This window comes from Lactuca serriola, chromosome 1 (assembly GCF_051521515.1).
Source record: "Lactuca serriola cultivar US96UC23 chromosome 1, Lser_US96UC23_V15, whole genome shotgun sequence".
Classification (NCBI taxonomy): Eukaryota; Viridiplantae; Streptophyta; class Magnoliopsida; order Asterales; family Asteraceae; genus Lactuca; species Lactuca serriola.
In genome coordinates, this window is record NC_136408.1 from 126,236,305 (window position 1) to 126,256,670 (window position 20,366).

Below are 20,366 nucleotides of genomic sequence, written 5' to 3' on the forward strand. Positions count from 1 at the left end.
GTGTAAGGATGAGAAGTTCCACGAATGAGGTCCCGAGACACAATAAGTCCTAAATATATATAAGGACACATATTGACATGAATATACTGTTTATAAACAACTATATGAAAGGAAACACCTCCCGGGACTAGGAAAGACCTTGACCAAGTGTTGGAATCACATGTGATTCAACAAAGGAAGCTAAAATGGCAGTCCCATGAGTTTACTACTATGATTTTACAACCCAAGGGAGTTTACGGCAGTAAACTCATGGTTACTCATGGGTAATTGCAAGTTTGAAGGCTAGGGAATGATTTAGGGACCTTAGCTCTATTCTAGGATGAGGAAAACCACCTTCTTTGGAGTGTTTGAGGTGTTCACGGCCCTAATGAGTTTAAAACCATAAAATCATTGCAATTTATGTCTATGAGGGTCCTAAAGGTCATAAGGAAGCATCCTAAAATCAAGTCTAAGCCTTAGGAAGTGTTAGTGGCATCAAAACACCCCTAACTTGAGTTTTCGGCCCATGGACCATTTGGTCATGTGTTTGCGGCTGTAATCACCAATGGGTGGTGGTATTTTGATTTTTTTGAGTCCTAAACACTTCAAGGTAAAGTGGTAGGCTAGTGTCTTGGCTTAAGGAAGGAATTTAGGGCACTTTGGCACCATAAAATGGAGTTCATGGCCCAAGAACATGCTTGGCAGTGAACTCACTTCTAGCCCTTTTTTCTTAATGATTTTAAGGTCTAAACAAGTCATGGTTAGTCTCTAGGTTCAGTTTGGCCTTTTATTTAGTGTTCACGGTCCAAGAGGATCTTGGGCTGTGAACACCATTTCCTTGGTGTTTTGGCTGATTTTTCATGTTATCAAGGCATATATCACACTTTAATACACTCTAGGGTTGAATTACTTACAATTGGGGGTGATCGGGTGAAGATCCTTGAGAGAGAATTCGGGTTTTCTCTAGTTGGAAATGTAAGAAATGAATTCCAAATGACTAAGTTTTCCTTATATAGTCTTGAGGGTTTTCGGTCCAAATACCATTTTTGGACCGTAATATCCCAAACTTTTGAAGTTTTGGGCACTTATTGCAACATATTAAATCCTAGGGTATCCTCTCTCCTGATATCTTCTGGAGCACTAACCTTAAACCACTCAAAGTTATGCCAAAAGTTTAAAAGTTACCAGAAACAGGTTTGACTTCAATTGTAGTGGATGGTTTTACCAATGGAAATTTTTGGGTTGTCACATCATCCCCCCGTTAGAATGAATTTCGTCCCAAAATTAGCTCTCTTAACATTACTACTGAGGTTGAGCTCTTCTGCTTTGTAGAATACTCACTCGTAGACCTGGCAACTTTGCCCTTGTGTGCTCTTGATAGGATTCATACTTGGTCCATCTATCATTACCTCGTGTATACAAGCCGTATATAATTTGGATTAGTTGGACTGTCGGATGTGCGACTCTGCCCCAGGTCCACAACCCAATGAGGACAAGAGATAGGGCGGAAACACACATACTAGATCTGCGTAATCATACTCATATACCAGTCTCGTGTATACACTCAATAATAATAGGCGGGCTGTATTCGTCAATAGCCTGTGAGCTCGAACTTGATCTGCTGGACGAGTGGTATTTCGTGACGGTCTGCGGACTTCTGACGATAAGGCTTTGGAGGACAAAATACTCTTCGCACGAGTACTTCAGGGGTTTAAAATGTGAAAGATAAAATTTTATATTCAGGTCGGACTTTGGATACGAATGATGAAAGTTTCGAGAACTTGTCGATCGAGGCGATAGAAACATATGAAGTCAATATGGTGAGGACCACGCCAACTCATGACGAATGAAAACAACGGACTCTATACTGAACAAAGTTTTGGTCAAATAAAAGAAACGTCTGATAACGATGATGTATCCCTGGTATGCTTGGTACTGTACTCCTACTATGTTCAACAATGTACTCCTTGTAACTATTCTCGAGTTTCCTATTTTCTATTTTGAAATTAACACTCCTATGTATCGTACCGCTATGTGCGCATACATACAAATAAAAGTGTTTTACTTACCGAAGGGATAATTTTATACCCTGATCCCCCATGGTACCACTACCATCGCCCGTCATATACAAGTTATGAATACTTAAGATGAGCCAGGCAGTCGACTGAGCATCTCTGCCTCAAATCCTCAACCAATTAAGGAAAGGGGACCTAAGTGGAATCACTCACTCTAAGTCTGCAACATCTTAGTTGCACACAACCCTGATGTATATGGAGAGCCATAATAGCTTCTTAAATGTATCTTTTAGTTCTCCAGAATATTACGACCTATTACAACATGTGAGTTGTTACAGCTACTTTTAAGTGTCATCTTATATGAATATAATTAGTTTTAAAAGTAATTACTATTTTGAAAACGCACCACTGCTCGACAACGACTCCGGGGTAGATTCTCCTGCGGTGATCATCAGAATACGTCCATCCGCGCCTGAGTTCCTGATTATCGGGCAGTCCCTCTGATTGTGTTTGTTCTCACCACAGCCGAAGCGGGCTTGGTTTTCTTCAGCTCCGAGGGCTTGGGAGATCGGTTGAGCAGGTGCCCTGCAGTAACGGACTGTGTGTCCCTTTCTGTGGCAGTTCTGACACTGCATTTCCCGGCACACTCTAGCGTGGTGAAAGTTGCATTTTCCACACTCCGGAAGGTTTCCAGCATAACGACTGGCTGGTGCTGAAACAGTAGGCGTCGTAGCAGTGTACATAGTACTCGCTCGTTGCTCTTGCGGGGTGTCTTGTGTTGTTTGCTTCTTCTTTCTCTTGTTCTATGACTCCTGATTATAGTCCTCTTCCCTTGATGACTCGCGAATAGGGACTTTTACGCTGTGGTGAAGTCCATGATCGACGAGTCGTTGAGCCAAGCGTGTAGCACTAGTGAACGTGGCTGGGTTAGAAGATAGCACATTTCCTTGGGTCGGAGCAGTCAAACCCCAAATGTACCTTTCTATCTTCTTGCTCTCCGAGGTAATCATCTCGGGACATAGAGCTGCTAGGTCGATGAACTGGTCCGTGTAGGTCACTATGGCTGAGCCGACCGTAGAGAGATCCCACAGCTCTTCTTCCAGCTTTTGAACCTCGCCTAACGGGCAATATTCTTCCCGCATTAACTCTTTTAGGTTTTCCCAACCTATTGAGTTTGCCAATGATAGGGTCAGTGACTTAACATGACTATTCCACCATGTTAGGGCCTTGCCATCGAAGGTGTAGGCAGAAAACTTCACTTTGCTTCCTTCTAGGCATAAACAGATTTCGAAAACCGACTCTTGTTTCTCGAACCATTGCATGAGGGCAATGACTCCTTCAGTCCCTTTAAATGACAATGGTTGGCATCTGGTGAATTCCTTGTAGGAGAACTCTCCCTGGCGCACAGGGACCTCACCTTGAGTAGAATCAGTAGGCATTTCACCTCTACCTGTACTGATGGGGTGATATTGTGCCTTGGCTGATGCCACAGCCGCGGCCACTGCAGCGTTCAGAGTTACTGCATCTATTTGTGGAGAAGGTATTGGAGTTATCAGAGTAACGTGTCTAGGTGATCTGTGAGGAGGCATCTTTGCTAAAAGAAAACAAAGATGATACGAAATAAGTCTATAGCAACGGACACAAGCCGAAAGCTGAAAAGACAAGGTTATCCTAGTTCTAGATGTATCTGGTCCTGACTTCCACAGGGTTCTAGCAACAATTCATAAATGAGTCTATACCAAATAAACTCTATGAATTTGAAATAACTATCCTCGAATGAATATCTATTTCCTAAATAAATGTTACCAGCTGCATGTAAGAAAATAATTCTAACACATGTAATGTGAGTAGTGTTTCCACTCGCTCGATAAATTAACCTAATTAATATTTATTAGTTCGACGCGTAAGACGTTTTGGTTACTTCGGCTGATCTTTCCTTGAAATCTTCTCATGAAATTGTCCTTGTTCCTCCTGAACTCTTCTTTTGTCTACTATGACGGAGTGGTTACGTTTATCTGGGCTTGTCGTGCGAGAATGAAAGTGACTAAAGAACCTATGAGCTTTAAGGTAACTTTATGGGGTGATCCTTACGGAATCGTCCTATAATTGTACAAGGTACACCAGTTTGTATTGTATATAATTGAAGATCAATTAGACCATCAAATAATTGATCCCACCTCAATACTACTTCCTTAAAAGGAATGGATAGCGAAGCATCGGTCACAGATTCTATGTCTATAAGATCTTGATTATATATAAAACTTTATGAGTATACCCTGTAAGATTATAGACCTATCCGCAAGGGTCTTTTAATTTATCACATAAGTTATTTCTCTGGACCAAAATACTCCTATAGTATTCTAACGTAATGTACTTGGTATGTTCTAAACTTGTTACCGCGTTATCGCATCATAGAATACTCCCATAGTACTCTAACTCTAACTGTACTTGTTCTAACGTTCTCTTGGCTGGTGTTTTGGTAAGTTTTAACTCTGTTGCAACATCACATCATTCCCAAACACATGTCGGTCACAACTCGAATGAATATAGTTGATCAGGCTATATTGATCCTAGCTATGATTACATAACTGTTCAGGTTGACGACAGTGTCCAACCTTTAAATACTTTTAGTTATGTTCTCCTCGTGACCCTAGTTCTATTAAGTACATGTATGAGCAAGTAGGTATATTTTTATAACTTGAAGTTATATTCTAAAATATATCATTATCCAGAGCACTTAAGCCCCATTGTATTTCTAGACGTATATCTTTTATCGGTTGATATACTTAGTTCACTATAAACAATGCTCTGATACCAATCTGTCACACCCCAAAACCGGAACGGTGGAAACATTCGGGGGTGGAGGACGTCATGTCAAGTTTCACGAGATATGTATATGGTAAGAATGTAATGAACAACCATTTCATTTAGAAAGCAAGTGTTTACAATGTGTGTGTTCACAAAACATAGAAGTCATAAACAAATAACGAAACAAGACTTGAAGTTGTAATGCTCCATCTTCTAAATTCCCAGCGCGAGCACCTGTCCAATAGTCTCCTGAGAATACAAGTTATTTGAAAGAGTTTATCAGCAATTAAGCTGGTGAGTTCATAAGATTTTAGTGATGTGAGTAAGCTGTAAAATGTGGTTGAAAATGTATATGCACAAGTGATGTAAGCTGTAAGGTCTGTTTTGAAATGTTCGCTTGTTCCTCTAGAAAATCCTATATTTCCTAGTTTAATGGAAGTTAAGTAAAATGACACTACAAGCCTTTCTATGTGTACTAAGTGGGTACAAGTTATATATACTTAGAGTAAATAAACAATCGATTGTGCGCATCTGCTCTAAACTTACAACCCAACGGGGAACAACAAGTAAGGCGGATAGTACACAGTCCATTGGTTGTTAGATCGTTGTCATATATAACCTTGGTGTATTCACTTGTTACTCATGGAGTTATTTGTAATGGTTCCTTTATATTTAATGAAAAGTTCTTTAAGAAAACCTAATTTTCTTATAGTAAAATAATAACTACAGTGATTACTTTTATAATAGATTTGTTTATACTGCTATGTACAATCTGATATCGGGTAGATAGTTAATTGGGGGAATCTGCCCTAAGCCCACAATCCAATGAGAACAGGACGTCGGGGGAAAACACACATTTAACTATCTCTTGGATATTAGTTTTATATATAAACATGATGTATAAAATAAGGTGTTATAGAGTTAACTCACCTAAAGTCTCTAAAAATGTACTGGCTTAATAAAATGGATTAAGCCCTTTTCTGGGAAATCTCTAGTTTTGTATACCAAAAGTACTGACTTTGAAAAGTAAGCTTTGTACTAGAAAAACTATGCATTGAGTCTGTGTCCTATGACCTGATCCATACCTGGTACCCTTATGATGACTTAATGGATATTAGCATAGATATATATAGATTCGGGTAGATAATAGGTTGGGTCACCTCATTCTAAGCCCACAATCCAACGAGAACAGGAAGTGAAGCGAAGAGCACACATCCTATTAGCTGTCGGAATCTATTATCATATTTGTATCCTATAGTGTATACAATAAGTAATAATAAAGTTAGCATCATGATCCTAACCTTTAATCGTAGCCTTCTACCAAGGCATCTTCTGTTCTCAGATAAACTCGACTGTTCCTTTGTCAAAAGTAAGAGTATATTCTCCCTAGTTTATAAGTATCTTGACTAGAAAATAGATTAACTTTCAAGTGATACTGTCACTTTATGAAAGTAATGGGAGAAGTAAGTACACATATGTCGTTTATAATGACATGCGGATGTACTATTAACCTAAAACATATTTGTTTTATTACGGTCATAATGTGAAAGCTAGAACCCCTACTAAACGTTCTCAATGAAAAGAGATTAAGTGAAACGAAACGCGACCCCAATAAATCCATGCAAGCCGTGTAATTCACATTAAAGTTATATGATGATGTATACCCAATATAACTATCACTAATGCGTTAGTGATTCATTGGTATAATTAGATCCTGTCTGTGTGTTCTCATGCTATAGCAACTTAACTTGTTATGTTATGTTCTGGTATTTTTTGATTCTCTTCACTGTTTGTTCTGTTATGGTATTGATTCTTTGTGTGCTTCATTGTACTAGAAGTAATGAATAGCATTCTCCCAGGGCCGGTCCTGACGGTGGGCAACCCGGGCGACCGCCTAGGGCCCACGACTTTAAGGGGCCCAAAATTTCTCAAATATATAATATATATACATATATAAAAAATAAAATTTATGTTTATGTCTTTTAAGGGCCCAATTAAAAATTAACCAAACTTTAGCCGAATGAAATAACCTTTTTTGTCTAGACTCTGGAACGCTTTTTGAAGTAACGTTAAGCAACACTACCGTTTGGGGCATCTTACATGAATCCTCATTAAGCGGGAACCAATTAATCTAATTGACACCTCGTGAATCCTAATCGTTGCCTCGTGAATCAACATCAGAACAATGATTCATAATTAGTTATGTCGTGTGTCTTCTTCCCTTCTCGTAGTCTCTTACCAACCTTCAGATTATAATCAGTTATGTCGATTGAATGCAAAATTGCAAAGCACCCGATGAATGAGATAAAAACCGTAAGGTTAGCTATAAATTTTTTTTGTTTATTTTTTTCGTCTGATTCTTTTGTTTCTCATTCTGATTTGATTTCTTATTCATGCTACTTATAGTTTTTATTTATTTATTTATTTATTTTTATTTTGTTTGTGTATCTGTGTCTGAAATTGCTAGATTGCTGGAGACTGGACTGTCAATTCTGTATAGATTCTACCTACTTTTCATATTTTTTACTTAACAAGATAATTTCCTTGTAGATATCTGATTCAGAACTCAAAATTATAAATCTAATCTTAAGTTTTCTGATGTTTTAGTGTTGTTTCTGATTTTATTTTGTTTTCACATTCCTGGTTCCTGGTCCTCGTATCTAATCAAATGTTGAAAGCTTATAGTTTTTTTTCTCAGATTTCTTGAGACTTAACTTTATATCTTCTACCTACTTTGTTAGATTTTTTTACTTAAGAAGGTAATATATTTATTAATATATGATTCAGAATCCAAAACTATAAATCCAGTTTTAAATTCAGATGTTTGATTGTTTGTATTTGATTTTATTTTGCAGTTGCACCTTGATTGAAATTAAATATGATATTAAGCTTCTATAACTTTAAGACAAAAATCATATATCAAAAATCAGATGTAATCTTTTTCCTATAAGTAGATAGTGTTTAGCTATTGACAATCTACATTGTTTTCCAAAAAACAATTATCTAGAAGCCAAAAAAAGGAAGAAACGAAAAATTTATGATGCCTTCAATCAAACTTATAAAGGATCTATACATAATTTTTTTAAACCATCGAGTTCGTATAGTTTGAATGAAAATGATACTAGTTTGAATGCAGAAAAACTAATTTGAATTAAAATGATAGTAATTTCTCTTTTAGGTAATGTGGTGGTTAGATTTATGTTTCTAATATTAATAGTGATTTTTGTGGACTTTGTAACGTATTGTTTATTTTTGAATTAAATTAAATTTTATTTATTATTTTGGGGGCCCATTTTTTCTTTTTGCCCTGGGCCCATAATACATTTGGAACTATACCTATAATAGTTTACTAATGCTCTACTTGGATTGTTACTGAAAAGACTCATTTCTCTACTAAGTTATGCTTTTACTTTGAAAAACAACGTTTTGTATAACTATAATGTAACATAACTTTAAACGAGTTTTGAAATGTTTTGACAACTTATAAATAACATAAGTACATTTTGAAAGATGTTTAACAATAAACATTTACGCAATTAACATTGTGTTCAACCTATATTCCCCCTTAAAAAAGTTAAAATAGTTAAAAGATTCATTACGGGGTATGAACTCACCTGATGTGGGTGCTTCAAACGGGCATGCATGTAAGGATGAGAAGTTCCACGAATGAGGTCCTGAGACACAATAAGTCCTAAATATATATAAGGACACATATTGACATGAATATAGTGTTTATAAACAACTATATGAAAGGAAACACCTCCCGGGACTAGGAAAGACCTTGACCAAGTGTTGGAATCACATGTGATTCATCAAAGGAAGGTAAAATGGCACTCCCATGAGTTTACTACCATGGGTTTACGGCCCAAGAAAGTTTACGGCCGTAAACTCATGGTTACTCATGGGTAAGTGCAAGTTTGAAGGCTAGGGAATGATTTAGGGACCTTAGCTCTATTCTACGATGAGGAAAACCACCTTCTTTGGAGTTTTTGAGGTGTTCACTAGTCTCTTGGCATAAGGAAGGCATTTAGGGCACTTTGGCACCATAAAATGGAGTTCACGGCCCAAGAACATCCTTGGCCGTGAACTCACTTCTAGCGCTTTTTTCTTAATGATTTTAAGGTCTAAACAAGTCATGGGTAGTCTCTAGGTTAAGTTCCAAGGTTTGGAGGGGCATTGGGCACACTTTGGCCCTTTATTTAGTGTTCACGGTCCAAGAGGATCTTGGGCCGAGAACACCATTTCCTTGGTGTCTTGGCTGATTTTTCATGTTATCAAGGCATATATCACACTTTAATACACTCTAGGGTTGAAGTACATACAATTGGGGTTGATCGGGTGAAGATCCTTGAGAGAGAATTCGGGTTTTCTCTAGTTGGAAATGTAAGAAATGAATTCCAAATGACTAAGTTTTCCTTGTATAGTCTTGCGGGTTTTCGGTCTGAATACCATTTTTGGACCGTAATATCCGAAACTCTTGAAGTTTTGGGCACTTATTGCAACATATTAAACCCTAGGGTATCCTCTATCCTGATATCTTCTGGAGCACTAACCTTAAAACACTCAAACTTATCCCAAAAGTTTGAAAGTTAGCAGAAACAGGTTTGACTTTAATTGTAGTGGATGGTTTTACCAATGGAAATTTTTGGGTTGTCACATATATAAAGGGGTGCGAGGCTCCCTCTTAAAACCCACTCCTCACCCATCCTTTCTATCTCTACTCTCTCACTCTCTAAATACTCCTCAACCCCGAATAATCTTCCTAGTATTAAAATACGGCCCCAGAGCGCCTGAAGGCTCTGAGAAAAAGATTTTTTCAGCTCGGGAAGCTCTGCCGCATAGAGCCCGGTTTTTAATAAAACTTGTTGTAAGTGAGATACGCCTACCCCATTTTAAATATACCTTATATTTAATTATAGTAATGTTATTAGGAACTTACAATAAATATTTGGGCTATTATTGAGAGTTATATAAGTGTCGTTATAATATCTTTTTAACTGCTCGCGGTAAAGGGAATCTGGTTTGAAGGACCGCTTGTGTTGTTGGACTTCAGAAGTGCTATATGCCAAAATGGTCCTACGCTCTGATGTTTCATATCTGACCCCGGTTGTTCATAGTAGTTGAGAAGTATTTTTTTAATGCTTATATAATAATAATGATACTAAGTCTATTAATTAGTTATGATGAACATTAGACTAAAATCTAGTGGCAATGATACTAGGTTTTGTCAAAGGTAATAGTTTTTAAAGAAGCGAAGCACTGTCTGGGTTCAGAATCACCACCTTAACAAGTGAGTGCATAGTTACTTTCATCTTACATATATATATATATATATATATATATATATATATATATATATATATATATATATGAAGTATTTAATACGAATTACATGTTGTGTGTGCATATTATCTGTGTTCTTGATATCTATGCTGGATGAACGATTTTATACATGTTTTAATTGATTTAAACTGTATAGTTGTTTATACCTATAAATTACAATTGGTAAAGATAGGCACATGAAATTTGAGTTCGACGATGAGATGAAAGGTGATATAGACCATGAGATAAGGGTGAGAGGTGAACCATGAGAGAAGCCTTTTACCCAAGTGTTGGCCCCGTCATCTAGTAGAGTAAGGATGACAACCACTGACTATTCTAGACAGTCCAGTGGAACACTAGCAGACTCATAACCTGTAGGTGTTGTGAATGATGTGTTCATCTAGTGTACTCCAAAAACCCATTGACATGTATTCCGAGTAGACTCTCGAAAATAATACCGCCAATAAATAAGATAAACCCTAGCGACTATGGACTTCATGCATGCTGTATAAAGCTTGGAGACTATGGACTTAGTGCCTGCTGTATAAAACCTAGCGAACATGGACTTAGTGCCTTATGTATAAACCATGGTGACAATGGACTTAGTGTTTGTTGTATAAACCCTGGGGACTATGTGTCACACCCCCAAACCTGAACGGCGGAAACGTTCGGGGGTGGATGACTTCATGTGGTAGCGTAACAAATGAATATATAGTAAAGAAAGCAATACAACCATCATATATATATATATATATATATATATATATATATATATATATATATATATATATAATTGAAAGTTTACCTTTGTCAAAAGTTACATGTTCAAAACCAATTACAAATATGATGTCAAAAATATGAGATTTAAACTGGCGCCGCAGCATCTCTTCATCAAAAGCATAATGATACCTGTAGTTACTGAATCCCTGGGACATACAAGTAATTTTGAAAGAGTAGATCAGCATTTAAGCTGGTGAGTTTCATAAGTATTTAATGACAATGTTTGTATGAAATGAAATATCTTGTCCTTGTTTGTTTGTGTTTAGAAAATCCTGTATTTTCTACTAGTATAAAAGCAGTCCTCCTTCCAGACCAAAGTTTGTTTCCAAAATGTATGTAAGTGTAAAAGTAACCAATATGTTTGAAAATCACATAAATCAATGTATTTTTAATACTCCCTGTGAGCTTTATAACCATACTATTGACTTGCGGTGCCTATACACAACGTTCTTCAGGCGTTGGAATGTTATGACGTTTGTCTCCCCAAACGGTGGACTGTAGCTAACAGTCAGGGCACGGGTTGTCAAGCCTGTATAGATCTATACACAAACACCATGCTCCCCCTCCAAGGGATTCTGGTATATAATATAGGACTTGAAATGTGTACTCGAACGTACGTAAAGTAAATGTCTCACAGAACCGTAGTAATAAAAAAAAACAGATTTACGTGTTGAAATGTTCGTTTGTTATTGTACATGAAAGTAAATTTCTTGAAAATCGTGTTTCTAGTATGTAAAAGTTAGCAATATCCCCATGAAACTATACCTATTATAGTTTTCTAAAAGTGTTCCTCGTTTGTTTTAGAATATCTAGAAAAGAAATCACTTGTTATGAAAGCACAGATTTTTGTAGCGTCTAAGATAGACACTATATACTTTAAATTTAAGAAATGTTTAGTTTACACATGCATTATAACCATTTATAGTTTTAAAGATAGAATGCTATTGTAATATATTTTGTATACGGGAGTTCCCTATAAAGTTTATAAATCACACGTGATTCCTCTTAATAACAGTGTATAAAAATCTTTATATATAACACCCGATAGTAGTCGTGTGTTTACTTGTATTTCCCCCCATAAAAGCGTATAAAAGCGTTTAGAATATTTAAAAGGGTTAATTAAGGGGTATGAACTCACTTGAAAGTTTGAAGATAGCGAGATGGAAAACCGGGCAGAGTTTCGTCTTGGGAAACGGATTATTCTCGGGATTCTCGGGAGTAAAATGATCAGGGTTTCGGGGTAGTGCGGGCACGGAAAACGAGGTAAAATGCAAGAAAAGTGAGAGAGAATGAGCAAAATTTCCGGGAACCCTCGCATCTTATTTATAAGAGGCTGGAACCGCCTCGGTACGCGGGGCGTACGCGTACGTCACGCATGACCGAGTCCTCGACTGCCTCACACTTCGGATGGGACGGGGGGTAGGCTCGCATAGGGGCGACGTGGATGATCCGAGGCCGTGGCCTCGAGTACGTTGGGCGTACTCGTGTACGCGGGGCGTACGTGCGTGACTCAGACTTCGGATAATACCGAAGTTTTCAATAAAAATTATATATAAATTATTTATCAAACTTCAAAAATTCATATCTCCTTCATATGAACTCCGTTTTCGACGTTCTTTATATCCCCGCGAAGGTGAGACTACGATCTACAACTTTCGTTTAGATTCCATCGGCAAATTCCAAAATTATTTTTATTATTTATTTATTAAAATAACGTGATTAAGGAATTTCTTTAAAAATTCATAACTTCTTTATCTAACGTCGGTTTTTGCCAGACTTTTTACCGCTGAATAACCATTGTCGAGCCCTTCGATTCTCGTTTAGGTCATTCCGGCCAAAAGTCGCTCGATCTCCAATTCGATTTTTCAGTTTTCTGATGTTAAGCCGAATTTGGAAAAATCTTAACTTCAATATACGAAGTCGGGTTTTGGGCATTCTTTTTACGTACGATCCCGGTTTAATGATATAAAACATAGTAGGTAGTTAAATAGAAACTTTTTGGACATTTTATTATCAACGTTAATTTTTATTAACTCAAAAATGGTTACAATACATGACCTATTAGGCCATTACAAAGAGTTCAAATATCGGGTTGTCACATCATCCCCCCGTTAGAGGGAATTTCGTCCCGAAATTCAAAGTAGTAAAGACACTAGTGAACATGAAATAGATGAGGGTATTTTTGTTTCATCTGATCTTCGCGTTCCCATGTGAATTCAGGTCCCCGCTTGGCGTTCCAGCGAACCTTCATGATGGGTATGCGACTTTGTTTTGTTTGTTTGACCTCTCGGTCCATGATTTCTACTGGTTCTTCCACAAAGTTGAGGCTCTTGTTGATCTCGATTTCTTCGAGTGGAATAACAAGAGTCTCATCGGACAGACACTTTTTCAAGTTTGAGAGGTGGAAGGTTGGATGTATGTTACTAAGTTCACGCGGTAGGTTAAGCTTGTAAGCCACATGGCCGATTCTGGCAAGAATCTCGAAAGGCCCTATGTATCTTGGATTTAGTTTCCCCCCTTTCCACAGTGAGACCTTTAATAAAACATGGTCTCCTACCTGGAATTCCAAAGGTTTCCTCCTTTGGTCAGCGTAGCTTTTCTGTCGGTCTCTAGAGGCTTTCAATCGTTCACGAATCTGAATGATCTTCTCTGTTGTTTCTCGTATGATTTCCCGACCGGTGAGAGTGCATTCAGGAACTCTTCCTTTAGCTAACTGGGTATCTCCCACTTCAGTCCAGCACAGAGGGGATCTGCACTTTCGGCCATAGAGGGCTTCGAACGGAGCAACCTTTATGCTTGTATGATAACTATTGTTGTATGAAAATTCGACAAGGGGTAAATGGATATCCCATGCCTTTCCAAAGTCAATCACACAGGCTCTCAACATATCTTCTAAGGTCTGTATCTTCGTCTCACTTTGCCTGTCTATTTGTGGGTGGTAGGCTATACTCATGTCTAGCTTAGTCCCCAGGGAACCTTGTAGTGACTGCCAGAATCTTGAAGTGAATCTACTATCTCGATCGGAGATAATTGTTGTGTATTGTATTACGTAGGTAGTCGCGGTGTCAATGTTTGATCAAGTTGCGTGTATTGAATTAGCCTTGAAAGTTTTCTGTTTTCAGCCCCTCATTGTTTGTAAAATTTACTTTTTCAACCCTCTAATTAAATAACTTTCCGGTTTGGTCCTTAAATCATTTTTCTTGACATTTTAACACCAAAAATTATTGAAATTAATATTTTTCAGCATATTTTTCATTGAAAACAGTTTAAATCCCTGAAATTTGCAGTTTTCTCGGTTATAACCCCTCTTTTTCGCAGTTTTTACAATTTTGGCCTAAATTGGAAACATTTTCCAACTTTGGTCCTTTTTAAATTTGAAAAGCATTTTAAACCTTTGAAAAGTACTTGGAACACTAGTAGTCCACTTTTTTACAGAAAAACACAGTTTTGGCCCTCCAAAACAGAAAATTTCGCATAATGGGCCCTATTGGGCCGAAATTGTCATTTTTAGCCCATTAAGCTTGAAATTTGTATTTTTAACCCTCCATATGAGTATATTTCCAGAAAATATTTTATTGAAACTGTTTTGACACTCCTCATCCATCAGAATTCGTGATATGTCATTTTGGGCCCTTTAACTTTATATTTTTAACATTTTATGTCCAAAAATTGAGTTTTTAGCCCAAAGAAGATGTTATTAAACCATTTAGCTATTTTTCTTGGAACACTTTGTATGTAGAAATATATTTGATGCTAATATCATTTAACATAAAGTATATCTCGATTTTTAGGGGTTTATGGCTAGATCCAACATTATAAACACACAAAATCACACATATAAGCATATAAATCATAGAAGGCATACAAAACACATATAGATCTACACTTTCACTTGTATTCCCCCCCCCCACAAAACTCATAAAAACAGAAAATAGGGGGTATGAAGCTCACCTTAGGGTGTGATTTCGGTTTTTGAAGAAAGGATGGAAGAAAACTTGGTGATTTTTGGCCTTAGCACCCTTTTCTTGAAGATCTCGAGTTTGATGTGCTTCTAGGATGTAAGATCACGATTTTGGCATGAATTAGGAAAAGATTTTGATGACAAAAAGAATCTAAGTCATAGATCCAAGCATAATCTTACCTTAGATGAAGAATTTGTGGAAATATCCTCTTGGAAGCTTCCTAAGTCGAGATCTTACCTTAGATGAAGAGTTTGTGAGGTGTGTGTGTGTTTGAGATGGCCGAGAGTGAGGGAGAGAGAGGGAGAAATAGACCCTTGAGGTGATATGCATGGAGATATGGAATAAGTTGCATGGATATCCAAAAGACAATCATGAGGTGTCAATGGCAAGTCAGCTCTTCATCTCTCCTTGGGTTTGGGCCTTGGGCCAAGAGTTTTGAAGGGAAAAGGAAAAATTTGGGCTTTTTGCCCCTAAGCCCAATATTAGAGTTAGTTTGGGTGAGTTTCAACCTAAAAGAATGTGGTATGATTTTTACATTTTTGTTGGACTAGTTTAGGTTATTCATGGTTCAAAGCTTTTAACTCATTTCATTCTAGGCCCAATATGGCCCAAAATGTTGAAATAAATTAATGTGGGTTCAATTAGAGCCCATTTAAGGGTTCTAAGCCCATGATAGTCAAATTGGAAGCTTATTGGTCCATTTGAGTCCAACAAGGAAGTCCTAGTCCAAGATGGACCTAAACAATAACTTCTACGGTTTCCAATTACTTGTTGACTATTTGTAGCACTTGTATGATGTATTTGATTGAAGCTTTTGAAGTCATATAATAGGTATCACACATGCTTTTAAGTTTTTGATTCACATTAACTTGCGTGTATAGATTACATGACACAAAATTTCCAGTGGTGACATCGGTTACCTTCATAAGGCTTTGTTGGGTAGGTATTTGTAGGAGTTGTAGTAGGTACCGTGGCATGTTCAGCTCCTTCTGGTTCAAGATGTGCTGGAGACTCTTGTGGTCCGTGAAGATGGTGCACTTTGTACCGTACAGGTAGTGCCTCCAAATTTTCAGAGCGAAGACCACGGCTCCCAATTCTAGGTCATGGGTCGTGTAATTTACTTCGTGCGTCTTTAGTTGGCGGGACGCGTATGCTATCACTCTTCCATGTTGCATGAGAACACAACCTAAGCCCTGATTCGACGCGTCACAGTAGACTACAAAATCTTCCGTTCCTTCAGGTAGAGATAGTACGGGAGCGCTACAGAGAGCTTGCTTCATGGTTCGAAACGCAATCTCTTGTTTGCCTGTCCATTTGAATGGTACGCCCTTTTGCGTAAGCGAGGTAAGTGGCTTGGCGATCTTAGAAAAGTTTTGAATGAATCTCCTATAGTAGCCTGCTAGACCCAAGAATTGACGAATTTCGGTGGGCGTGGTCGGAGTTGCCCATCCTTCCACGGCTTTGACCTTAGAGGGATCCACATGAATTCCGTCTTGGCTAACTACGTGTCCTAGGAAGTTCACATTCCGGAGCCAGAACTCACACTTAGAGAGTTTGGCGTAAAGCTTTTCCGATCGCAGAGTTTCTAGGACTTGTCGGAGATGTTGGCCATGCTCTTCTTTGCTTCGAGAATAGACGAGGATGTCATCGATAAACACAATGACGAAGTTGTCAAGTAACGGTCGGCAGATTCGATTCCTTAGGTCCATAAATGCGGCAGGTGCATTTGTTAGAGCGAAGGGCATTACGACGAATTCATAATGTCCGTAGCGGGTTCGGAAAGCGGTTTTAGGAATATCCTCTTCCCGGACTTTGAGTTGGTGGTATCCGGACCGTAGATCTATTTTAGAAAAATAACTAGCTCCTTGGAGCTGGTCGAATAGATCATCGATTCGTGGAAGTGGGTAGCGGTTTTTAACAGTGAGTTTATTTAACTCTCTGTAATCGATGCACATTCTAAAAGATCCATCCTTCTTTTTGACAAAGAGCACTGGAGCTCCCCATGGCGAGTAGCTAGGTCGGATAAATCCCTTGTCCAGAAGCTCACTGAGTTGGCTGGACAATTCCTGCATTTCAGCAGGAGCCAACCGATAGGGTGATTTAGCGAGAGGAGTTGCTCCTGGAACGAGGTCGATTCTGAACTCAACCTGTCTCTCTGGGGGTACTCCCGGAAGATCTTCAAGAAACACGTCTGGAAATTCACACGCTACCGGGATATCTTGAATCTCAGTCTCTTCCTTGGTCTTATCCACTATGTGAGCGAAGAACGTCGATTTGTTCTTTCGTAGATGTTTTTGTGCCTTGATGCACGAGATGAGGCGAAAATTGATGCTAGGGTTGTCTCCGTAAATTACTAGGGCTTCGTGATTTGGGAGACGAAGGCGAACGACCTACTCGTGGCACATAATCTCAGCATGGTGGGGGCTTAACCAATCCATGCCGATAATCACATCGAAACTCCTAATTGACACCGGAATTAGGTCTATTCGAAAGACGTGTTGTTTAAGGGTTAGGGTACATCCGATGTAGATTTCCCCCGTTGATTCGGTTTTCCCATTGGCCATTTCCACCGTATATGTTTCATTTAGCTTCTGGGGTTGTTGTTTTATTAAATGTTTAAACTTCTCGCTTACGAAACTTCGCTCTGCTCCGGTGTCAAATAAGATGCATGCATAAGTGTGGTTTAGGAGAAACGTACCGGTCACAACTGTGGGGTCCTGAACTGCCTCACCCTGACCCATAGTCAGCATCCTTCCTGCTCCTCTATTTCCTGAATTGTTGTTGTTAGGGCAGTCTCGGTGGAAATGCCCCGTCCATCCACACCCGAAGCAGGTGTGGCTAGGCCCTGCATTATTGCCGCCGGCATTTGTGTTGTTGTTGTTGCGATGGTTGTTGTGGTTGTTTCCCTGATTTTGGTTATGGGGAGGGTAAGTCCTGCAGTATCTTGCAGTGTGTCCCCTTCGGTTGCAACTGGTGCAATGGAATTCCCTGCATTCGCCGTGATGATGGAGACCGCACTTATTACATTTGGGAAGATTACCAGAATAGGGTCTTGAAGCATTTGAAGCAGCTGAGGCTGGAGCATGTGGTGTGGCTAGAAGCAGTGCGGTGACAGCGTTAACCGCCACTGTCTGCTGCTTTTTAGAGGTCTCGGGGCCCTGACGTCCCTTCCTCTTGTTGTTATTCCCTTTCTTGCCATCACCCTCCTTTTTCTTCTCAGCCTCCACTGGCTTCTCGCCCTTCTTGTTGTTATGATCATACAGCCTCTTCGCCAATCTCTTCGCACTGTCAAATGTTTCAGGGTTCGCAACTATCACATTCCCTTGAATGGGTGATGTTAGTCCCTAAATGAAGCGCTCAATCTTCTTTCCTTCTGATGTGATCATACCCGGACACAGCAGGGATAGTTCACTAAATCTCGATATGTAGGCATCGATATTCGCATTCTGCACAGTGAGGTTCCATAGCTCTTGCTCCATCTTATGTATTTCGCCTCGTGGGCAGTACTCAGCCATTAACATCTCTTTCATTTCTGCCCATGGTATAGAGTTGGCTACAGGGAGCGTCATGGCTTCCACGTGTCCGTTCCACCAAGTAAGTGCTTGGTCCACAAAAGTGCAGGCCGTGAACTTCACCTTCATTTGTTCAGGGAAATCGCATATCTCGAATATCGATTCCACCTTTTCAATCCATCGCTTCAGAGTGATCACCCCTCCAGTGTCGTTGAAAGTTCGTGGTTTAGCGTTTGTGAAGTCCTTGTAGGTACACGTTTTGGTAGATCCTTGGTTCATCCCATTGTTCGAACTTCCTACCCCTTGTCCGTTGCCTCCTCCATTATTCCCCTGATGGAGTTGTGCCATAGCTGCGGTGACCGCAGCAGACACGGCTGCCTGGAATGCAGTGGAGTCAACCTTGGGTGGAGTTGGTCCTGGGTTTCCGCGAGTAGGTCACCGAGGCATCTTTCTGTCATGGAACGGAAAGATGTTGAGTGTTTGGGGTTTCTAGAAGGTTGTGACCCTACAGAATAGGTGTAATGTACGTACTAAAACATTCCTATCATTCACATGCAATCATAGGTTTCTCAACACATAGCAATTTGTAATATCATAACAAGGCACGTAAAAGTTCACTAATATTATCCGTATTTAATACAAGAAAATTTTTGCTCGTAAGAGCATACATGAGTGACACTAATTCGACAGCATAACGGCCCTATGAGTAGTGTAGTCACTTAAACATAGAGTCGGAGTACATAGAATAGTTCCTAATGACCTACTATGATAAGTCTATCCCTAACTGTGACGAGCTGCATCCGGAGGTGGTGCCGAGGATGTGGATGCTCCCTGAAGACGAGCCACCAAACGTTCTGCGTCCTGAAGTCGAGACTCCCACCTTACCTGCCTCATGTGAAACTCCCAAAGGACGTCACGCGTCTCCTGTTCCGCACGCTCGACCCTAGTCCAAAGCTGGCGTACCTGATCTGCAGTGCCCTGAGCAAGGTCGCCGGTGTCCCGTAATCGTCTCACCATGACCGGTAGGGCTCGGTCGGCCGGTCCTCCATCCCTCAGGTCAAAGAACTCACGTGACATGCCAAACGGGGGTCGCTGTCCCTGCTGTCTGCTCCACCTCCAAAGGTCAATACCCTAGGGAGGTGTAGGAGCAGTGGGGCCTACACGATAGGCAGGCACCCTGATCGGGTAAGGGGGGTTGATGACCTCGGACTCCGCGTCCGAATCACGCCCTTCGCTGTCATCGAGTTCCTCTTCGAAATTCTCTTCGTCCTCTTTGGGTTCGGCAGGCTCGCCCTCGACTTCTGCCTCTGGTTCCCCGTCAGATTCCTCTTCGGGGTCTTCCTCAGGCTCCTCCTCAGGTTCTTCCTCAGGTTCCTCCTCCTCTAGCCATCCGTTGTTTCCCTGGTTAGGGAAGTAGGGATCCCCGGGATGATGAAAACCAGCCATGCTGTCTGCGAGGGTGCGTAAATATGCTAACATTATTCCTAAGGCGGCACGACTATTGCATAAGCTAAACAGACATTCTCTTTTTGTGCTAGAAGGGTATAGTTTTAGATTCCCTAGCTATTTCGATCTCATCAAAACGTGTGTTAGTTGTACTTTGGGGAGGATGTAGTTGATCAGGCTACATCCACTCATTGGTACCCCTAAGAACAGTCCTGAATTTAACCGAGATACTAGTATTATATTTTTTTTGTTTGGTTGGACGTTATGTTCCTATTCCTACTGCAAGCAAGGGTGTTTTATTTATTTGTTTTGTTCAGAGTTATGTTAGTCCCTCTTTTTGGTTTATAGTTGCATATCAATGTGTGGCTCGACATGCTAGTTCACTATAAACAAAGCTCTGATACCAACCTGTCACACCCCCGAACCAAACAGCGGAAACGTCCGAGGGCTGTCGTGACTTAATTGAATACCATAACATTGAATATATATGAAACATAACAACATTCGTCACCATGCATTAAGATAGTACAACCGGTAAAGTT